The sequence below is a fragment of the Carcharhinus amblyrhynchos genome, chromosome 2, assembly GCF_965287045.1.
Source record: "Carcharhinus amblyrhynchos chromosome 2, sCarAmb.v2.hapA, whole genome shotgun sequence".
In the NCBI taxonomy this organism is placed as follows: domain Eukaryota; kingdom Metazoa; phylum Chordata; class Chondrichthyes; order Carcharhiniformes; family Carcharhinidae; genus Carcharhinus; species Carcharhinus amblyrhynchos.
In genome coordinates this window covers 132,080,816-132,099,943 of record NC_137325.1, presented here as the reverse complement: position 1 = coordinate 132,099,943, position 19,128 = coordinate 132,080,816, and positions in this window count along the sequence as shown.

The following is a 19,128-nucleotide window of genomic DNA, read 5'->3' as shown; positions in this document are numbered from 1 at the left end:
CACTGTAAAAGATATCCAGAATTAATGGTTTCATGGTATCAGTAGATTCTTAATTGTCAGAAAAACTCATCTGGTCCACTAATGTCCTTTAGGGAAGGAAATCTGCCATTCTTACCTGGTCTGGCCTACTTGTGGCTCCAGAGCCACAGCAATGTAAAGTGAAGTAAAAAGTAAAGATGTTGGCAAATCAATCAAAATCAGTGAGGACGGAAGTGATGGATGAAAGGGACTTGGCGTGAGTTAAGTTATGAGCAGCAGAATTCTAAGTGAGCTCAGGTTTACGGTGAGCAGAAGATGGGAGGTGGCCAGGAGAGCATTGGAAACTCAACTCAAAAGGTAACCAAGGCAGAGTGTTTCAGTAGGGAATGAGCTGAGACAGGGACAGAGCTGGACAGTGTGATAGAGGTGAAAGTATGTGGTGCTCATAGGCGTCTACAATGCAGAAGGAGGCCACTCGGCCCATCGAGTCTGCACCGACCACAATCCCACCCAGGCCCCATCCCCACAACCCCATGCATCTACCCTAGCCAGTTCTGCTGACACTAAGGGGCAATTTTAGCATGGCTAATCTATCTAACTCGCAAGTCTTTGGACTGAGGGAGGAAACCGGAGCAAAATCCATACAGACACGGGGAGAATGTGCAAACTCCATCCGGATAGTGTGGAGCCAAACCTGGGTCCCTGTCAGTGTGAAGCAGCAGTAATAACCACTGCACCACTGTGCCATGTTGAAGAGGGAGTAGATGTGCGGCTACAATGTCACTGCAATGTTTGCAAACCCTGGTTGCAAAAAGTCTGGTTCAGTCAGACTGTCGCCAGGTGGCTGGAAAATAGATCTTGTAGCAGGGAGAGTCGGCAATGGTCTATTCGCATTAATTTTCATCTTGGAAATGCACAGCTGCCTGCCAGTGTCCCTGTCAGGCTTTCCAATCCTGCGTCACACCAGTTGTAAATCACGTTGGGGTCAAATTGATTGTTAAAGGGTAACATGCGCAGGACAGCCCTCAGCTGATGAGTGAGGTGAGTGCAACGCTGCCACTGTGCCTCAGTGCTCCTGATGCACTGTACCCTTTTCTGTCAGACCGGCCCCTGCCTCCACCTCCATGCTGAGCTGATCTTCGGGGGACAGCACCATGCTGCTGGACCCGCAGATCCTCCTGTGTCACTAAGTGCAGTGCCTGGGGTTCGGGAGTATTCCTTCCTCCCTGGTGCCATACACCAGTGTCTATCTGGATAGCAATGTACTGAGGGACTCAAGCAACAAAGGTCCAAAGTTCTACTGATTACAAAAGTATGCTTCAGTTGTACAGGGCATTGGTGAGACCACATCGGGAGCACTGTGTACAATATTGGTCTCATTATTTAAGTGTAATAGCAACAGTTCAGGGAAGGTTTACTGGACCAAATGCAGGTTACCTGATGAGGAAAAGCTGGACAGGTTGGGCTTAGTTCTGCTGGAGCTTTGAAGAATGAGAGGTGACTTAATTGATAGGTTATGTTTCAATATAAATCCAGCAACTCATGCCACTCTCTCCCCCGCCCCCACCCAGCTATCTTCTCAGCTCCAGGAGTCCCTCAGGGTAGTGTCCTAGGCTCAGCCATCTTCAGCTGCTTCATCAATAACCTTCCTTCCATCGTAAGGTCAAAAGTGGGATGTTCACTGATGATTGAACAATGTTCTGTATTATTCGTGACTCCTCAGACACTGAAACAGTCCATGTTCAAATGCAGCAAGATCTGGACTATATCCAGGCTTGGCCTGACATGTGGCAAATAATAGCTTCATCACACAAGTGCCAGGCAATGACCACCATCAATAGAAGAGGACCCAACCATCGCCCCTTATCATTCAATGTCATCACCATCATTGAATCCTCCACTATCAACACCCGAGGGGTTATCATTGGCCAGAAACTGGACTGGACCCACCATATAAATACTGTGGCAATCAGAGCAGCCACAGGCTAGGAATACTCTAACGAGTAACTCCCCTCCTGACTTCTCAAAGTCTGTCCACCACCTATGAGGCACAAGACAAGATAGAGTACGATCCACTTGCCCGGATGAGTTCAGTTCCAGCAAGCCTCAAGAAGCTTGACACCATCCAGGACAAAGCAGCCCACTTGATTGGCATCCCTTCCACAAACATTCACTCCTTCCACCATCAACGAACAGTGCCAGCCGTGTGTACCATCTACAAGATGCACTGCAGGAACTCACCAAGATCCCTTAGGCAGCACCTTCCAAACGGTACAGTAGCGCAGCAGTTAGCACTGCTGCTTCACAGCTCCAAGCTGCTGAGTTCAATTCCCGGCTTGGGTCACTGACTGTGTGGAGTTTGTACATTCTCCTCATGTCTGCGTGGGATTCCTCCGAGTGCTCCGGTTTCCTCCCACAGTCCAAAGATGTGCAGGATAGGTTGATTGGCCATGCTAAGAAATTGCCCCTTAGTGTCCAGGGATGTGTAGGTTAGAGGGATTAGTGGATATAATATGTAGGGATATGGGAGTAGGGCTTGGATGGAATTGTGTTCGGTGCAGACTCGATGGGCTGAAGGGCCGCTTTCTGCACTGTAGTGTTCTATGATCTATGATCTAAACCCAGGACTGCTACCAACTAGAAAGACAAGAGCAGCAGACACCTGGGAACTCTGACGGCTGGAGGTTCATCTCCAAGCCACTCGCCAGCCTGACTTGGAAACATATTGCTGTTTTTTCACTGTTGCTGAATTAAAATCCTGGAATTCCGCCCTGAACAGTACTCTGGATGAATGCAGGGACTGCAGCGATTCAAGAAGGCAGCTCACCACCACCTTCTCAAGGGCAACTAGGGATGGGTAATAAATGTTGGTCTAGCCAGCGATGCCCACATCCCATAAAATTAATTTTAAAAGTGGCCCCATCCCATCTCTTGTTTACAGTTTATACCTTTGTAGATATATTTGGGTTCCCTTTCATGTTAACTGCCATTCTATTCCCATATTCTCTCTTTGTCAGTATTATTTTCCAATTCAATTCCCCTTTCAGTTTTTTTGTTTATGATCTGAAGGTTTCAGCTTGGAGAATTAAAGTAACATGAGTCATACTTTCTCATTTTTGTCCCATTATGTTCTCTGTCTCCTTTGTCATTGAGAAGCCTGGCTTTGGTTCTTTTACCTTGTTGGTGTGTGTGTCTGTACCTGAAACATCTCCATCTCACAGATCATGCATTATTTCATGATCAGTTTTCCCTGTTTCATTTTACCCTAGCTTTATCCTTCTCAGCTCACTGAATTTAACCCTCTTCTGATGTGAAAGTTTGACTTTAGATTGTTGCTTGCTCATTTCCATCACTAATCTAAACCTTACAATGCGACGGTTACTCTCACAATTACACTCAGCTTACCCCAGAAGGGCAAGATATCTCAGAACATGAGCCACAGGTGAAGTTAGCTGTTTCACGCTACTAATATGCAGCAGCAACATGGGTGTATTCACCACTCTGAGCGTGCAGCCATCAAGCCAAAAGGACCTTGTGCCTATCACTCAGACGGGTAATGTGGTCTGTGAATTTTAGTGCCAGTATGATGCCAGGTATGTAAGCTGTTGGTCCAAAGGCTGGCTGGTCATATCAAACAGTATCTTGCAGCTGCGGTTCACAAGGGGCAGGATACAGACTGTGCCCAACCAGACTGTGCTTGCAACACTCAGAACAACACAAAACATCAGATGTGATTTCATGATTAGACAACATTTGTGAAACGGTGTTCAGTGTGCTAAGAATTGCACTGACATCCAATGTAAGATTGTCAGCTGGGCTTGTATTGGAGGGGTTGCATGTACTGGAAGCTATATTTATTAATACATGGGTCCTTGCTTTGCAGCCAAAAGAACATGTACACATGTAAATCAGTGAGTGGAGCCTATCCCCACCCAGCAGGCTGAAACCAGCGGGCCTCTGCATATGCACAATGCCCCTGCACTGACAGTCTCTCCCGATTGCTGGCTAGCTTCATCGCCCTGTGACCCCCACAATCTTCCCCGCCAACCCCTCCACGGTCTGATCGTGGGCCCCCGACCACTCCCGGGCCAGCTCCGACTCCCCCCCCCACCTCAGTCCTGGACCAGCCCAACCTCCAGTTCCCTCCCCCAACAGTTAACCCCGCCCCCCAAGCAGTGCTGATCCCCCTTCCCCCCCAACAGGCAGATCCCTCCGCTAGCTGTCACCAACCCCCCCCACCCCGCCACAACCTGGCTGACAAACCCCCAGCCCACCCAATTGCTGGCCTCCATCTTTAGTTGGCCATTCCCAATGGCAGAGTGGCAGCAGGACACCCCCACACTCACTGATCGTTCCCTAGGCCCCATCCCCCATCAGGCTCTGTACCCTTGGCACTACCCCATGTCTGATGGGGCTGCGCCAAGGTGCCTCATGAGCATGGGCAATTTGATCACTGGGGGTGCCAAGGAGCACAGCTGGCACTGCCAGGGTGCCCATGCCAAGGGGGCACCACCTCCCACCACCTGACCACTTGGGGGTCTCGATTGCCCCCCCTCACTCCAGTGGGGTCAGGCCACTAGTTCCCCAAAAATGGGGAACAAGTGTAATCCCCAGACGTTTGTATCTTTTTCCTGATGGAAGAAGGTGGAAGAGAGAATGTCCAGGGTGTGTGGGGTCCTTAATTATGCTGGCTGCTTTGCCAAAGCAGCAGGAAGTGTAGACAGAGTCAATGGATGGGAGGCTGGTTTGTGTGATGGATTGGGCTGCATTCACGATCTTTTGAGTTCCTTGTGGTCTTGGGCAGAGAGAAGTCACACCAAGCTGTGATATTCACCAAAAAGAATGCTTTCTGTGGTGCACCTATGAAAGTTGGTGAGAGACGTAGCTGACATGCCAAATTTCCTTTGTTTTCTGAGAAAGTAGAGGCGTTGATGGGCTTCCTTAACTATAGAGCTGGCATGGTGGGGTCCGGGGCCAGTTGTTGGTGATCTGGACTCCTAAAAACTTGAAGCTCTCGACCCTTTCTATTTCATCCCCATTGATGTAGACAGGGGCATGTTCTCCTCTACGCTTCCTGAAGCCGATGACAATCTCCTTTGTTTTGTTGACATTGAGGGAGAGATTATTGTTACGACACCAGCTCACCAGATTCTCTATCTCATTCCTGTACTCAGTCTTGTCATTGTTTGAGATCCGACCCACTACAGTGGTGTGGTCAGCAAACTTGAAAATCGAATTGGAGGGGAATTTGGCCGCATGGCCATGGGTGTATAAGGAGTATGGTAGTGGGTTGAGAACACAGCCTTGTGGGGCACTGGGTGTTGAGGATGATCATGGAGGAGGTGTTGTTGCCTATTCTTACTGATTGCGGTCTGTGAGTTAGGAAGTTCAGGATCCAGTCACAGAGGGAGGTGCCGAGGCCCTGGCCACAGAGCTTGTATTTACCAATGTATTTAAACCTATGAAACCTCCAGTGTTTTTAAACGCCCAGCCCTGGCTCTATTCTCTCTTCACACATGCCATCAGACCTGCTGGCCAGAATTTGACCGCCCTGCCCGCCAGGGGGATCGGAGCGGGCAAGGGGCAGGGCACGGGAAGGTCCATTGACTTTGGGTGGGATTGTACAGTTTTAGAACATAGAACCCTACAGTGCAGAAAGAGGCCCTTCGGCCCATCGAGTCTGCACCAAACACAATCCCACCCAGGCCCTACCCCCATGTCCCCACATATTACACCCACTAACCCCTCTAACCTATGCATCCCTGGACACTAAGGGGCAATTTCTTAGCATGGCCAATCAACCTAACCCGCACATTTTTGGACTGTGGGAGGAAACCGGAGTCCCCGGAGGAAACCCACGCAGACACCAGGAGAAAACTCCACACAGGCAGTCACCCGAGCCGGGAATCGAACCCAGGACCCTGGAGCTGTGAAACAACAGTGCTAACCACTGTGTTACCTTGGGTGGAGCGAGGCTGTAAAATCCTGTAGAGTTTGCCCAGCATTTTCTGTGTTTGTGTTTAAATCTGTTCTTGCTGTTGGCTAAGGAAAGCTGTGACAGGACCTGATAATACAATAAACCACAGTGGATCAGGGCAGGTTTCATGGAATCAACAAACTGTAGTGCCTATGTACATATGTATTTTTTTTTAACAATGATTGCACCGAGATGCCTTCTGCATCTTTCATTCAGAGCCAAGCAACATGAAGCACCTGTCATCCAAAACAAAATTACAGTCAGGAAAAACATCTTTAGCTGTGATCAGAGTTCAAGACTGCTCCTTGTTACAACTGATGTGGGGATCAAAGATGTGGTGGTGCGTTTCCGAAGGCTAGGTAGGCAGGCCGACATCAAAGTTCTGAATCAAACCTTTTTAACCTTGAAAAGTTGGAATTATTCCGACCTGCAATGTTTGTAATCATTCTGATTGTCAACTGCTCTGTTCTGGCTTAAGGAGGTGTTAAATTGTTTTTTAGCCGGTGAGCTGCCCATAATATACAAAAATGTTGAAGCCGCGGTGGCAACGCCGCTCTGTCAGTCAAAAATGCAATTTTAATAAGTAGCACTCGAAATATCTTTTGATACATGTCACGGCTATCTTTCCATCGGAGCTGCGCTTTGCAATCATGGTCACATTGTTCAGCCCATGTTGTGCAAAGGACTCTTGACAGAACGAATGATGAGACGTTTGTGTTTGAGTTTTTAAGAAGTGAGTGAAGTGATAGAGAAAGGGAGAGAGAGGGGTCAGATCCGATCAGCTTTCTTCATCAGCTAGGGGAAAGGGGGGCGGGGGGGGGGGAGAAAGCAACAGAAAAAAAACAACATTCAATTCATTTCTCTATTCCTTTCATGTCCCTCGCTTTTCAACTCTGGAAGAAGCGGTTTAGAAAAGTTATTCACCGCGTCTTTTCTTCCCTGCAATGCAAATATATCTTGTCGGGAGTTCATAAGAAAAGAATTGCTTTTACTGAGTTCAGGTGCTGACGGTGTATTTGTTATGCTGGGAGCTATATATATATAAAGCACAAAACATAAGGGAACGGCACCTCAACCAGAGAACTTGGGAAACGGCAGCAAGGCTGTCGAGCTTGTCTTCCACAAGGCTCCAGCACAAAAGGTTAGTGCTTTGCCTGGAGGACAAAACAGGAAAGATCTGGAGCATTGACTTAAAAGTAGGGGAGAAAAAAATAGCAGCTGAAATTTCCTGAAGCTAACTTCAAGATCCAATACTGTCTTTTATATCTAATATTAATTAGTGATATCATTTTGAATAAAAGTACCTGACTAATTGCTCTGTTGTTTTGCCAAAGGTTCTTTTGTTACACATGTTTTCAGTACTGTATTTGCTCTGGGCTATGTAGAATTAATCATGCACAGTTCATGTACATTAAAAGTATGGAAATGAGTACATAAGGCAGAAGGAACACTTTTTATGTGGCATCAGATTATTTGTACTTTAGAGATGCATACACAGAAGACACTTCAGGATGTTTCTATATATAGTTCCTAAACATTAATGGCTGGGAATTGGTTCATTGCAATGTGATAGCATTTTCACAAGTGGTAAGATTTCTTGAGTTGTCATACCATCCAAACATATGTGCAACTCTCACAGCCCTCAGTACAGACAATAAATGCTGGCCAGCCAGCAATGCCCATGTCCCACCTATAAATAAAAATAATGTTATTACAAATTGTGACCCACTACCTCTGTTTTATTTTATTTATCAGTGTTATAAGTAGGCTTACATTATTACTGCAATGAAGTTACTGTGAAAATCCCACACTCCAGCGCCTGTTTGAGTTAGCACGACCAATGCACCGAACCAGATTGTGGGAGAAACTGAGCGTCCGGAGAAAACCCACGCAGACATGGGGTGAATGTGCAGGCTCTGTACACACAGTGACCCAAGCACAGGAATCGAAGCCAGGTCCCTGGGGCAGTGAGGCAGCAATGCTAACCACTGTGCCACCATGCGGCAAGGACACACACAGGCGAGTTGTCATACTATCCAAACGCATGTTATTACAAACTGTGATCCACTGCCTCTTCGATAGGACAGATTAGCAGTGAGAAAAATATCTCAAAACATGATGCAGACATCCATGATCACAGGAACATGCTGACACTGAGAGGAAAACACTTCATGCTTGTTTCTTGGTTCAAACTTTCACATTGATGCTGAAATCAATTTGGAAAATGCAGATCTGGCACCAGCTATAAGAGGAAATGTTTTGGGATTGTCTATCAAGATCGAGGGAGTGTCTCAACTCATAACGTCATGTGATTTTCTTTCTCCCTCAGGTGCTGTGCATGTCAAAAAATATTCAGATTTTCAGAAAAAGTATTTTCGATTTTCATTATTTTTCTATCTGCCTCCGTTTATTCATTTCCCAACATGATTAAGTGTTTTTTTGCTGAAACATGTTTTTTATCTGAGAATTGGACTGCAGCACCCAGGGAAGGTTGTTTCCACATGTCTCTTCATTCACCGAGCACATTAAGGGTTTTCCCAGATAATGGGTTTCCACATGTATGCTGACAACACCCAGTTCTCGTCACCACCTCTCTTGACTCCTCCACTCTCTCCGAACTGTCACACTGCTTGCCTGATATCCAGCAACAAATGAGCAGATAAGCATTGGAAAGACCTGAGCCACTGTCGTTGGCCCTGTCACAACCTTCAGTTCATTCGGCAGCCCTTCCACCTGTGTTCCTGGAGAATAACTGAATCATAGAGTCCTTACAGTGCAGAAGAGGGCCATTTGGCCCATTGAGTCTACACCGACAACAATCCCTTACCCCAGGCCTTATCCCCCTAACCTCATGTATTTAACCTGCTAATCTCCCTGACGCTGAGGGGACAATTTAGCATGGCCAATCAACCCAAGATTTCCTGCACTGATTTGCAATTTTGGTGTTATATTTGAACCTGGGATGAGCTTTTGACCACACGGCACAGTGGTTAGCATTGCTCTCCCACAGTGCCAGAGACCCTGTTTCGATTCCAGACTTCGGTCACTGTCTGTGCAGAATCTGTAAATTCTCCCTATGTCTGCATGGGTTTCCTCCAGGTGCTCCAGTTTCTTTCCACAGTCCAAAGATGTGCGGGTTAGGTAAATTGGTCATGTTAAATTGCCCCTTGGTGTCAGGGGGACTAGCTAGGATAAATGCATGGGGTTACGGGGATAGGGCCTGGGTGAGGTTGTGATCGGTGCAGACTCAATGGGCCGAACAGCCTCCTTCTTCTTTGTACCATAGAAAGAACCATAGAAAATTACAGCTCAGAAGCCATTTTTTGCCTAGTCCCGCTGACCTGCACTTGAACCATATCCCTCCACACCCCTCTCATCCATGAACCCGTCCAAGTTTTTCTTAAATGTTAAAAGTGACCCCGCATTTACCACTTTATCCGGCAGCTCGTTCCACACTCCCACCACTCTCTGCGTGAAGAAGCCCCCCCCTAATATTCCCTTTAAACTTTTCTCCTTTCACCTTTAACCCATGCCCTCTGGTTTTTTTCTCCCCTAGCCGCAATGGAAAAAGCCTGCTTGCGTTCACTCTATCTATACCCATCAAAATCTTATACACCTCTATCAAATCTCCCTTCATTCTTCTATGCTCCAGGGAATAAAGTCCTAACCTATTCAATCTCTCTCTGTAACTCAGCTTCTCAAGTCTCAGCAACATCCTTGTAAACCTTCTGTGCACTCTTTGAACCTCACTTACATCTTTCCTGTAACTAGGTGACCAAAACTATACACAATACTCTAAATTCAGCCTCACCAATGCCTTATACAATGTTACCATAACACCCCAACTTTTATACTCAATACTCCAATTTATAAAAGCCAATGTACCAAAAGCACTCTTTACGACCCTATCCACGTGAGACGTCACTTTTAGGGAATTCTGTACCTGTATTCCCAGATCCCTCTGTTCAACTGCACTCTTCAGAGTCCTACCATTTAGCCTGTATGTTCTACTTTGGTTTGTCCTTCCAAAGTGCAATACCTCACACTTGTTTGCATTAAATTCCATTTGTCATTTTTCAGCCCAGTTTTCTAGTTGGTCCAAATCCCTCTGCAAGCTCACTGTCCACTACACCTCCAATCTTTGTATCATCAGCAAATTTGCTGATCCAATTTACCACATTATCATCCAGATCATTGACATAGATGACAAACAACAATGGACCCAACACTGATCCCTGCGGCATTCCACTAGTCATGATGTGGGTGTGCCGGCGTTGGACTGGGGTAAACACAGTAAAAAGTCTGACAACACCAGGTTTTAGTCCACCGATTTATTTGATAGTAAACTCACAAGCTTTCTGGTTAGCTCCTTCGTCAGGTGAATGGAGAGTTCTGACCTCAGACAGAGCATATAAGACAGTGCTTTATATGCTCTGTCTGAGGCCAGAACTCTCCATTCACCTGTTGAAGGGGCTAACCCGAAAGCTTGTGAGTTTACTATCAAATAAATCGGTTGGACTAAAACCTGGTGTTGTCAGACTTTTTACTGTGCACTCCACTAGTCACAGGCCTCCACTTAGAGAAGCAATCCTCCACAACCACTCTCTGGCTTCTTCCATTGAGCCAGTGTCTAATCCAATTTACTACCTCCCCATCTACACCTAGCGACTGAATCTTCCTAACTAACCTACATGTGACTCCAGAGGCACAGCAAGTGGTTGACTCTAGGCAAATAGGAATGGGCAATAAATGCTGGCCAGCCAGCAATGTCCCACGAATGATTAAAAAAACCCCACTCATTCCAGCTATTAATCTAGTAAATCTTCTCTGAACTGCTTCCAATTTACATCCTTCTTTAAATAAGGTGACTAATACTGTACACAAAACTCCAGATGTGGTCTCACCAATGCTCTGTGCAACTGAAGCATAACTTCCTTACGTTTTATTCAATTACCCTTGCAACAAATTATAACATTTTATTAGTTTTCCTAATTACATGCTGTACCCACCTTAAATGCTACCTCTTTGGTCAAACTTTTGTCATCTGCTCTTTTATTGCCTTGTGGCTAATGTCAACGCATGTAACGGTGGTATGGTAGCACAGTAGTTAGCACTGGTGCCTCACAGCGCCGGGACCTGGGTGCAATTCTAGGCTTGGGTGATTGTCTCTGCGGGGTATGCACATTCTCGCCGTTCTGCATAGGTTTCCTCCGGGTATCCCCGGTTTCCTCCCACAGCCCGAAAGATGTGCTGGTTGGATGCATTGGCCATCCTAAATTCTCCCTCAGTGTACCTGAACAGGCACTGGAGTGTGGTGATGAGGGGATTTTCAGAAATTCATCTAATGTTCTGGTGATCGAGGTTCGAATCCTTCATTGCAATGTTAATGTTAGCCTACTTGTGACACAAATACAAAAATAAACTTTTAACTTTTGTATAATAACACTCCAGTGACGTTCTCAATAGGAGAGATAGAAATTATTCATTTTAAGTTTATTTTGTTAATGTCATAAGTAGACTTATATTAACACTGCAATGAAGTTTCTTGCACCATTATGTTGCCAGAATTAACCCCCATATCTATCTTGCAGGGCTGGTAAGTGTTAATTATTAGGGCTGATTAACTTTATTCCCTGCATCTTGACAAATATATGAATAGGATGGAAATAGAGGGATATGGTCCCCGGAAGGGGAAGGTTTTAGTTGAGTCGGGCAGCATGGTTGGTGCAGGCTTGGAGGGCCAAAGGGCCTGTTCCTGAGCTGTAATTTTCTTTGCTCTTTGTTCTTTGTTTTTTGTTCTTTACCTAATCCTGAAAATACCAGTGTTTATAGATCAGCACATTGGTATTTGATATTGGATTTGGATGGCAGAGTGCTGAGTTTATGTTCTGTGCATTAACAGTTTCACAGAGCAACAGATCAGGACAGATTTTATAAAATTCTACACTGAATCAATGGACACATTTTTAACGGACTTGTAATTTATCATGTGACTCATTTACAACTAGTTCCACAGTGGTGCACAAGAGGCTAATGCACTTAGTCAAACTCTCCTGTTCTGATTTACTAAGGTGAAATGCGGCAAAGATTTAATCGATACACATTTATTAAATTGTTCATTGTTTATAGCTGTCAAGCTCCCTGCTGTGGTTTTATTTATTTTGGGTTTTTCTTCTTGCTCCCAGTTCTGTCTTTGTTTCATGCTGTGGGTCGCTGTTTCCAGGTCTTGAGCTGAGATCCTGCTCAGCTCACAGCAGAGTGCTTTCCATTCTCCCTAACTATCTAACACCAGGGAGAGTGGCACGCTGGCACAGTGGTTAGCACTGTAGAAACCCAATCTTTTCAATCTCTCTTCCTAAGGCAAGTCCTTCATCCCTGGAATCAATTTAGTAAATCTTCTCTGAATCGCCACTAATGCATTTACTCAAGTAAGGGGACCAAAACAATACTCCAATTCCCAATGCCCAATACAATTACAACAGCATTGATTCCTCAACACGTTGCCATGAGGAATGTGCCAGGCAACAGTTGTTCCCCCATGTCTTTGAATAATCTCTGCAATACTCAATTTTGTAATATCAAGAGAATTTTATTTATTCTTTCAGAGGCATCATTGGTTAGGTCAACATTTGTTGTACACTCAGCATGGGGAGAACCAGGATAGGTTGTTGGCGATCTGCACACCTGAAAACCTGAAGCTCTCGAACATTTCCAGATCATCCCCATTGATATAGGCAGGAGCATGCCCTCCACTACGCTTCCTGAAGTCGATGACTATCTCCTTCATTTTACTGACATTGAGGGAGAGATTATTGTTGCTGCACCAATTCATCAGATTCTCTATCGCATTCCTGTACTCTGTCTCGCCATTGTTTGAGATCTGACCCACTACAGTGGTGTCATCAGCAAAGCTGAGCATCAGTTGAGGTTGGGGGAATTTGACCACACAGTCAGAGGTGTATAAGGAGTATAGTAGGGGGCTGAGAACACAGCCTTGTGGGGCACCGGTGTTGAGGATGATCATGGAGGAGGTGTTGTTGCCTATCCTTACTGATCGTGATCCGCGGGTTAGGAAGTCTATGATCCAGTCATAGAGGGAGGCGCCGAGTCCCAGGCCATGGAGTTTGGAGACGAGTTTCAAAGGAATGATTGTGTTGGGCCTGGAGTCGGTTAATGCTCAGCATTGATGCCACTGAGGTTGCGCTGATTAGTAGTGGTTTCCCCGTGGTTAAGAAAATAGAAATGATGGCACTCAGGCTCTTATTGAGGTGTCTCAGTTGTTCATTAGTCATCAACAGTTTCAAATTTGTCAGGTTTGCATGCCAAGGCACGAAGGTGACTCATACAAAGCAGGGAGCCAAGAAGCGTGGTTTCTTTCGTCAATGAGGAAGCCGAGGGAAGCATATTACCAAAAGTCTATTAATCATAAAGATTTGGAAGCTACTCCCCAAGCAGCAGGTTCCCTCCTTCTGTGAGCAGCCTCACATTTGATGCCGCGTTTTAAACGATTGCACTCAAATTTTGTTCTTGGCTGAGTTCCCGCCAGCTGAACTACTCCAAATTCATCACAAAGAACTGAGAGGAACATCTTTCTTTTAATTTGCAAAGGGGAAATTCCTTTGAAATCTGGAGCCTGTTGAACCTTGCTGAAACCTTCACAATTAATAGGGTCATTGTTATGAACTTGAAATATTCATCAGTTGAGTTCAGGAAGTTTCCATGCTGATTTATCACTTGAACTTTCGTTACTTGTACCTATAATAGACCCTCGTCGTTATTTTGTGCTCAGCACAGCTTTACATTCCTTGCATGTTTCTTTTCTCGTTAGACTTGATACTCCTGCTCTCGCAATCTGAAGGGACACTCAGCCCATCGAGTTGCCACCAACTCTCTGTCAGAGCCCTCTCCCCAGCACGATCCCTATAATCCCATACATTTACCATTGAACCTATTTGGGACACTAAGGAACAACTTTAGCATGGCCAATCCACCTAACCTGCACGTCTTAGGACTATGGGAGGAAACTTCAAGTTTCTAGGTGTCCAGATCCCCAGTAACCTCATCCCTTCACACTGATGCTCTAGTTAAGAAAGCCCATCAACACCTCCACTTTCTCAGGAGGCTAAGGAAATTTGGCATGTCTGAACATAGAACATAGAACATTACAGCGCAGAACAGGCCCTTCGGCCTACGATGTTGTGCCGACCAATTAAAAAAGCAATGACCCTCTAACCTAAACCAATCCCTTTCCATCCATAAACCTATCCACGGATCTCTTAAACGCTCCCAAACTAGGCGCATCTACAACTGCAGCAGGCAGGGCATTCCAATCCCTCACTACCCTCTGGGTAAAGAGGGTGCTATGACTTACATCCATTTTTACAGATGCATCATAGAAAGCATCCTTTCTGGATGTATCACAGCTTGATATGGCTTCTGCTCAGACCAAAATTGCAAGAAACTACAAAGGGTTATGAAGGTAGCCCAATCCATCACACAAATCAGCCTTCCATCCATTGACTCTGTCTACACTTCCCGCTGTCTCAGAACAGCAGCCAGCATAATTAAGGACTCCACGCATCCCAGAAGTTCTCTCTTCCACCTTCTTCCGTCAGGAGAAGGAACAAAAGCCTGAGGTCATGTTCCAACCGACTGAAGAACAGCTTCTTCCCTGCTGTCATCAGACTTTTGAATGAAACTACCATATGTTAAGCCAATCTTTCTCAACACCACAAGAGATGGGTGAGATTCTAAATGAATATTTCTCATCAGCATTCGCTGTTGAGAGAAGCATGGATGTTAGGGAACTTGGGGAAATAAATAGTGATGTCTTGAAGAGTGTACATAGAACAGAGAAAAAGGTGCTGGAAGTCTTAAAGCGCATCAAGGCAGATAAATCTTCGGGACCCGATGAAATGTATCCCAGGACACTGTGGGAGGCTAGGGAGGAAATTACAGGTCCCCTAGCAGAGATATTTGTATCATCGATAGTCACAGATGAGGTGCCTGAAGATAGGAGGATGGCAAATGTTGTGCCTTTGTTTAAGAAGAGCTTCAGGGAACAGCTTGAGAACTATAGGCCAGTAAGCCTCACATCCGCAGTGGGTAAGTTGTTGGAAGGTATTTTGAAAGATAGGATCTGCAGGCATTTAGAGACACAAGGACTGATTAGGGACAGTCAGCATGGCTTTGTGAGTGGAAAATCATGTCTCACAAATTTGATTGAGTTTTTTGAAGTGGTAACCAAGAAGGTAGATGAGGGCAGTGCAGTTGATATTGTCTACATGGACTTTAGCAAGGCCTTTGACAAGGTACCGCGTGGTAGGTTGTTGTATAAGATTAAATCTCACGGGATTCAGGGTGAGGTATCTAAATGGATATAAAATTGACTTGATGACAGAAGATTGTAGAGGGTGGTTGTAGGAGGGAGGCCTATGACAAGTGGTATGCCTCAGGGATCAGTGTTGTCATTTCTATTAATGATCTGGATGACAATTCAGGAGGCATGGTTAGTAAGTTTGCAGATGACACCAAGATTTATGGCATAGTGGACAGTGAGGAAGGTTATCTAGGATTGCAATGGGATCTTGATCAATTGGACCAATGTGCTGACGAATGACAGATGGAGTTTAATTTAAATAAATGCGAGGTGATGCACTTTAGTAGATTGAATCAGGGCAGGTCTTACTCAGTTAATGGTAGGGCACTGGAGAGAGTTACACAACAAAGAGATCTTGGGGTACAGGTTCATAGCTCCTTGGAAGTGGAGTCACAGATGGACAGAGTGGTGAAGAAGGTATTCAGCATGCTTGGTTTTATTGGTCAGAACATTGAATTGGGATGTCTTGTTGAAGTTGTACAAGACTTTGGTAAGGCCACACTTGGAATACTGCGTACAATTCTGGTTCCCTATTATAGAAAGGTTATTATTAAACTAGAAAGAGTGCAGAAAAGATTTACTGGGGTGCTGCTGGGATTTGATGGTTTGAGTTATAAGGAGAGGCTGGATAGATTGGGACCTTTTTCTCTGGAGCATAGGAGGCTTAGTGGTGATCTTCTAGAGGCCTATAAAATAATGAAGGGCACAGATCAGCTAGATAGTCAATATCTTTTCCCAAAAGTAGAGGAGTCTAAAACTAGAGGGCATAGGTTTAAGGTGAGAGAGGAGAGATACAAAAGGGTCCAGAGGGGCAAATTTTTTACACAGAAGGTGGTGAGTGTCTGGAACAAGCTGCCAGATGTAGCAGTAGAGGCGGATACAATTTTGTCTTTTAAAAAGCGTTTAGACAGTTACATGGATAAGATGGGTATAGAGGGATATGGGCCAAAAGTGGGCAACTGAGACTAGCTCAGTAGTTAAAAGAAAGGGGTGGTCTGGGCAAGTTGGGCAGAAGGGCCTGTTTCCATGCTGTAAACCTCTATGAATCTATGACTCTATTACCCTATCTGTAACTTCAACACCATATTCTGCACCCTATCCTTTCCTTCTCCCCTATGTACTCGATGAACGGAATGTTTTGTCAGTATAGCGCATAAAAAACAATACTTTTCATATACCCTGATAAATGTGACAATAATAAATCAAATCAAATCAAATAAGAAGCAGTATTTCTTACCCGATTCCACGCTTTGGGAATGATTTGTGACACTCAGACACTGACGTTACATATGTGGACTGCACAAAATAAAAGTTATTATAATTCTTCTCAAAAGTGCACAATGAAATGCAATCCAGTCAGCACTTGGCACAGCAACACACATAAAAGGTGATGTATTCCCAATAAAGTAATGAGCAGCTCCAATTAGCTTTGTCCCTTTTATATAATTGCTTGTGTTTTCCTATGAATAATAACATGAAGGTGCACAATGCAAAATGCCATTGGTTAACGACTTTTTGCTTGTCATTTGGCTATTGGACAGGGGAACATTTCTGAGCATCTTTTGGAAAGTTATCACTGCATCTTGCCTTGTGCAGTGAGAACTTTGAAAGCCGTTTTGATTGGGAGCAGTTAAAAAGACATATTTCGTGCAGGTATAGTCACTCAGCCAATGCAGAAACAAGTAGCGATGCCAATCTGGAGGATACGTGCAGGTATAGGAATTTTTGTAATTCAGTTTCAAGCTTAGAAAGGGATTGCTTTTTAAAAGATTTTTAGTGAAGAGATTATTTTTATTTTATGATTCTAAGATGGAATAATTTGGAGCCTTTTTGTTTTACTGGAACATTCCTTTGATGGATTTCCATCACAACTAAATTTAACCTCACGTTCCTGTAACTGAGAGGGAGACCAGTACTTTATGGGCAACACGGTGGCACAGTGGTTAGCACTGCTTCCTCACTGTGACCAAGGACCCAGGTTTGATTCCAGCCTTGGGTGACTGCCTATGTGGAGTTTTCATGTTTTCCACCTGTCTGTGTGTCCAAAAATGTGCAGGTTAGGTGGACTAGCCATGCTAAAATTGCCCCTTAGTGTCCCAAGCAAGTTAAGTGGGATTAGCCATGGTAAATGCGTGGGATCGCAGGGATAGGGCTAGGGCAGGTGCTGACTCGATGGGCTGAATGGCCTCTTCTGCACTGTAGGGATTTTATGAACTGTGCCACCTCTCACCACGTCGTTAGGTTTGAAGTAATGCTTCCTTCTGAAGAAAGCTTTTTCATATAAACCCCGCAGAACAGGAGGAGGCCAATCAGCCCACCATTCCTGTGTCAACTATCCCATTAGTCCCACTCCCCCGCCTCTTTCTCTTTAGCATGAGAAACATGTGTGGCAAAATCAGAAATTCATTCTTGGTCAATAGTTTTATCATTTTGTTACATAGGAGGTAACCTCCCTGCGGCTTTTCAGAGCCAGAAAGCCAGCATCAGAAAACTCTTCATTCTACATTGGACTTTGGATGAATCCCAATCTGCTCTAGACTGCCAAATTCCAACCTCAGAAAATCTGCTGCTGCCGCTGAATCCAGCTTGATATTTTCAGTTTCCACCATGGCAACATCTTGGCATCTTAGAGTCAGACTGCCAGGAACTGAGAAAACCCCAACTTACCGACATGGTGGTACACACTCGCGGCTCCCATTTTTCTAGTTGTTAACAGAATGTAGTGGTTGTATTTTGTTGTGAAAGAAATAAAAGCTGGCAGACAAATGTTAAATGATAAATGAGAAATGTTAAAGGCAAGAAGTCACTTGTGGGAGTCATGGGCAGGCCACCCCACCAATAATAACCACATGGTTAGCATAAAGGAAGAAATAATCACAGTTTATCGAAATAAAGAGTGTCCATTTTTAAGTGTAATGTGTTGGACAATTCTCAAATGATGTGCGCTAATAACCTGCTTTCACATAACTTCCCTGAAAGTGACAATACAAATGCTCAAGGAGGCATACGGCACGCTTGACTTCATTGGCTGGGGCATAGAATAAAAATTGGCCACATTTAGAACATTGTGTACAGTTCTGGTCACCACACTACCAGAAGGATGTGGAGGCTTTGGATAGGATAGAGAAAACTTTTACCAGGATGTTGCCCGGTTTGGAGGATATTGACTATGAAGAGAGGTTGAACAAGCTTGGTTTGTTTTGACTTGAACCTCGGAGGCTGTGGGGTGACCCGATAGAAGTCTACAAAATTAGGAGAGGCACGGATGGAATGGATAGTCAGAGACTTTTTCCCAGGGTAGAAATGTCAGTTACTGAGGGATATAGGTTAAAGGTAAAAGGGGGAAAGTTTAAGGAGATGTGAGGGGGAAGTTTTTTTAAACAGAGGGTGATAAGTGCCTGGAGTGCGCTGCCAGAGGAGGTGGTAGAAGCAGATCCAATAGTAATGTTAATTAAGTATCTTAACAGATATATGAATAAGCAGGGAACAGAGGTATATAGACTGTGTAGAGGCAAAAGGCCTTTAGAAAGGAGTTATGTGTTGGCACAGACTTGATGGGCTGAAGGGCCTGTTCCTGTGCTGTATTGTTCTTTGTTCTACTCATTAGTCTGAATTGTTTCTCTGTACCAGGTTATATCACATTTTCACAATTTTCTGCCTGAAGACAGGTCCGACTCACAGCTCCACCATGAGTAGGGCAAGGAAACTCATCCCCACTCCATTCCAGTCAGGACAGGTACCAATCTGATACACAACGGCCCTCCAGGCAACCAAGACAACTGCTGCTCAGAGT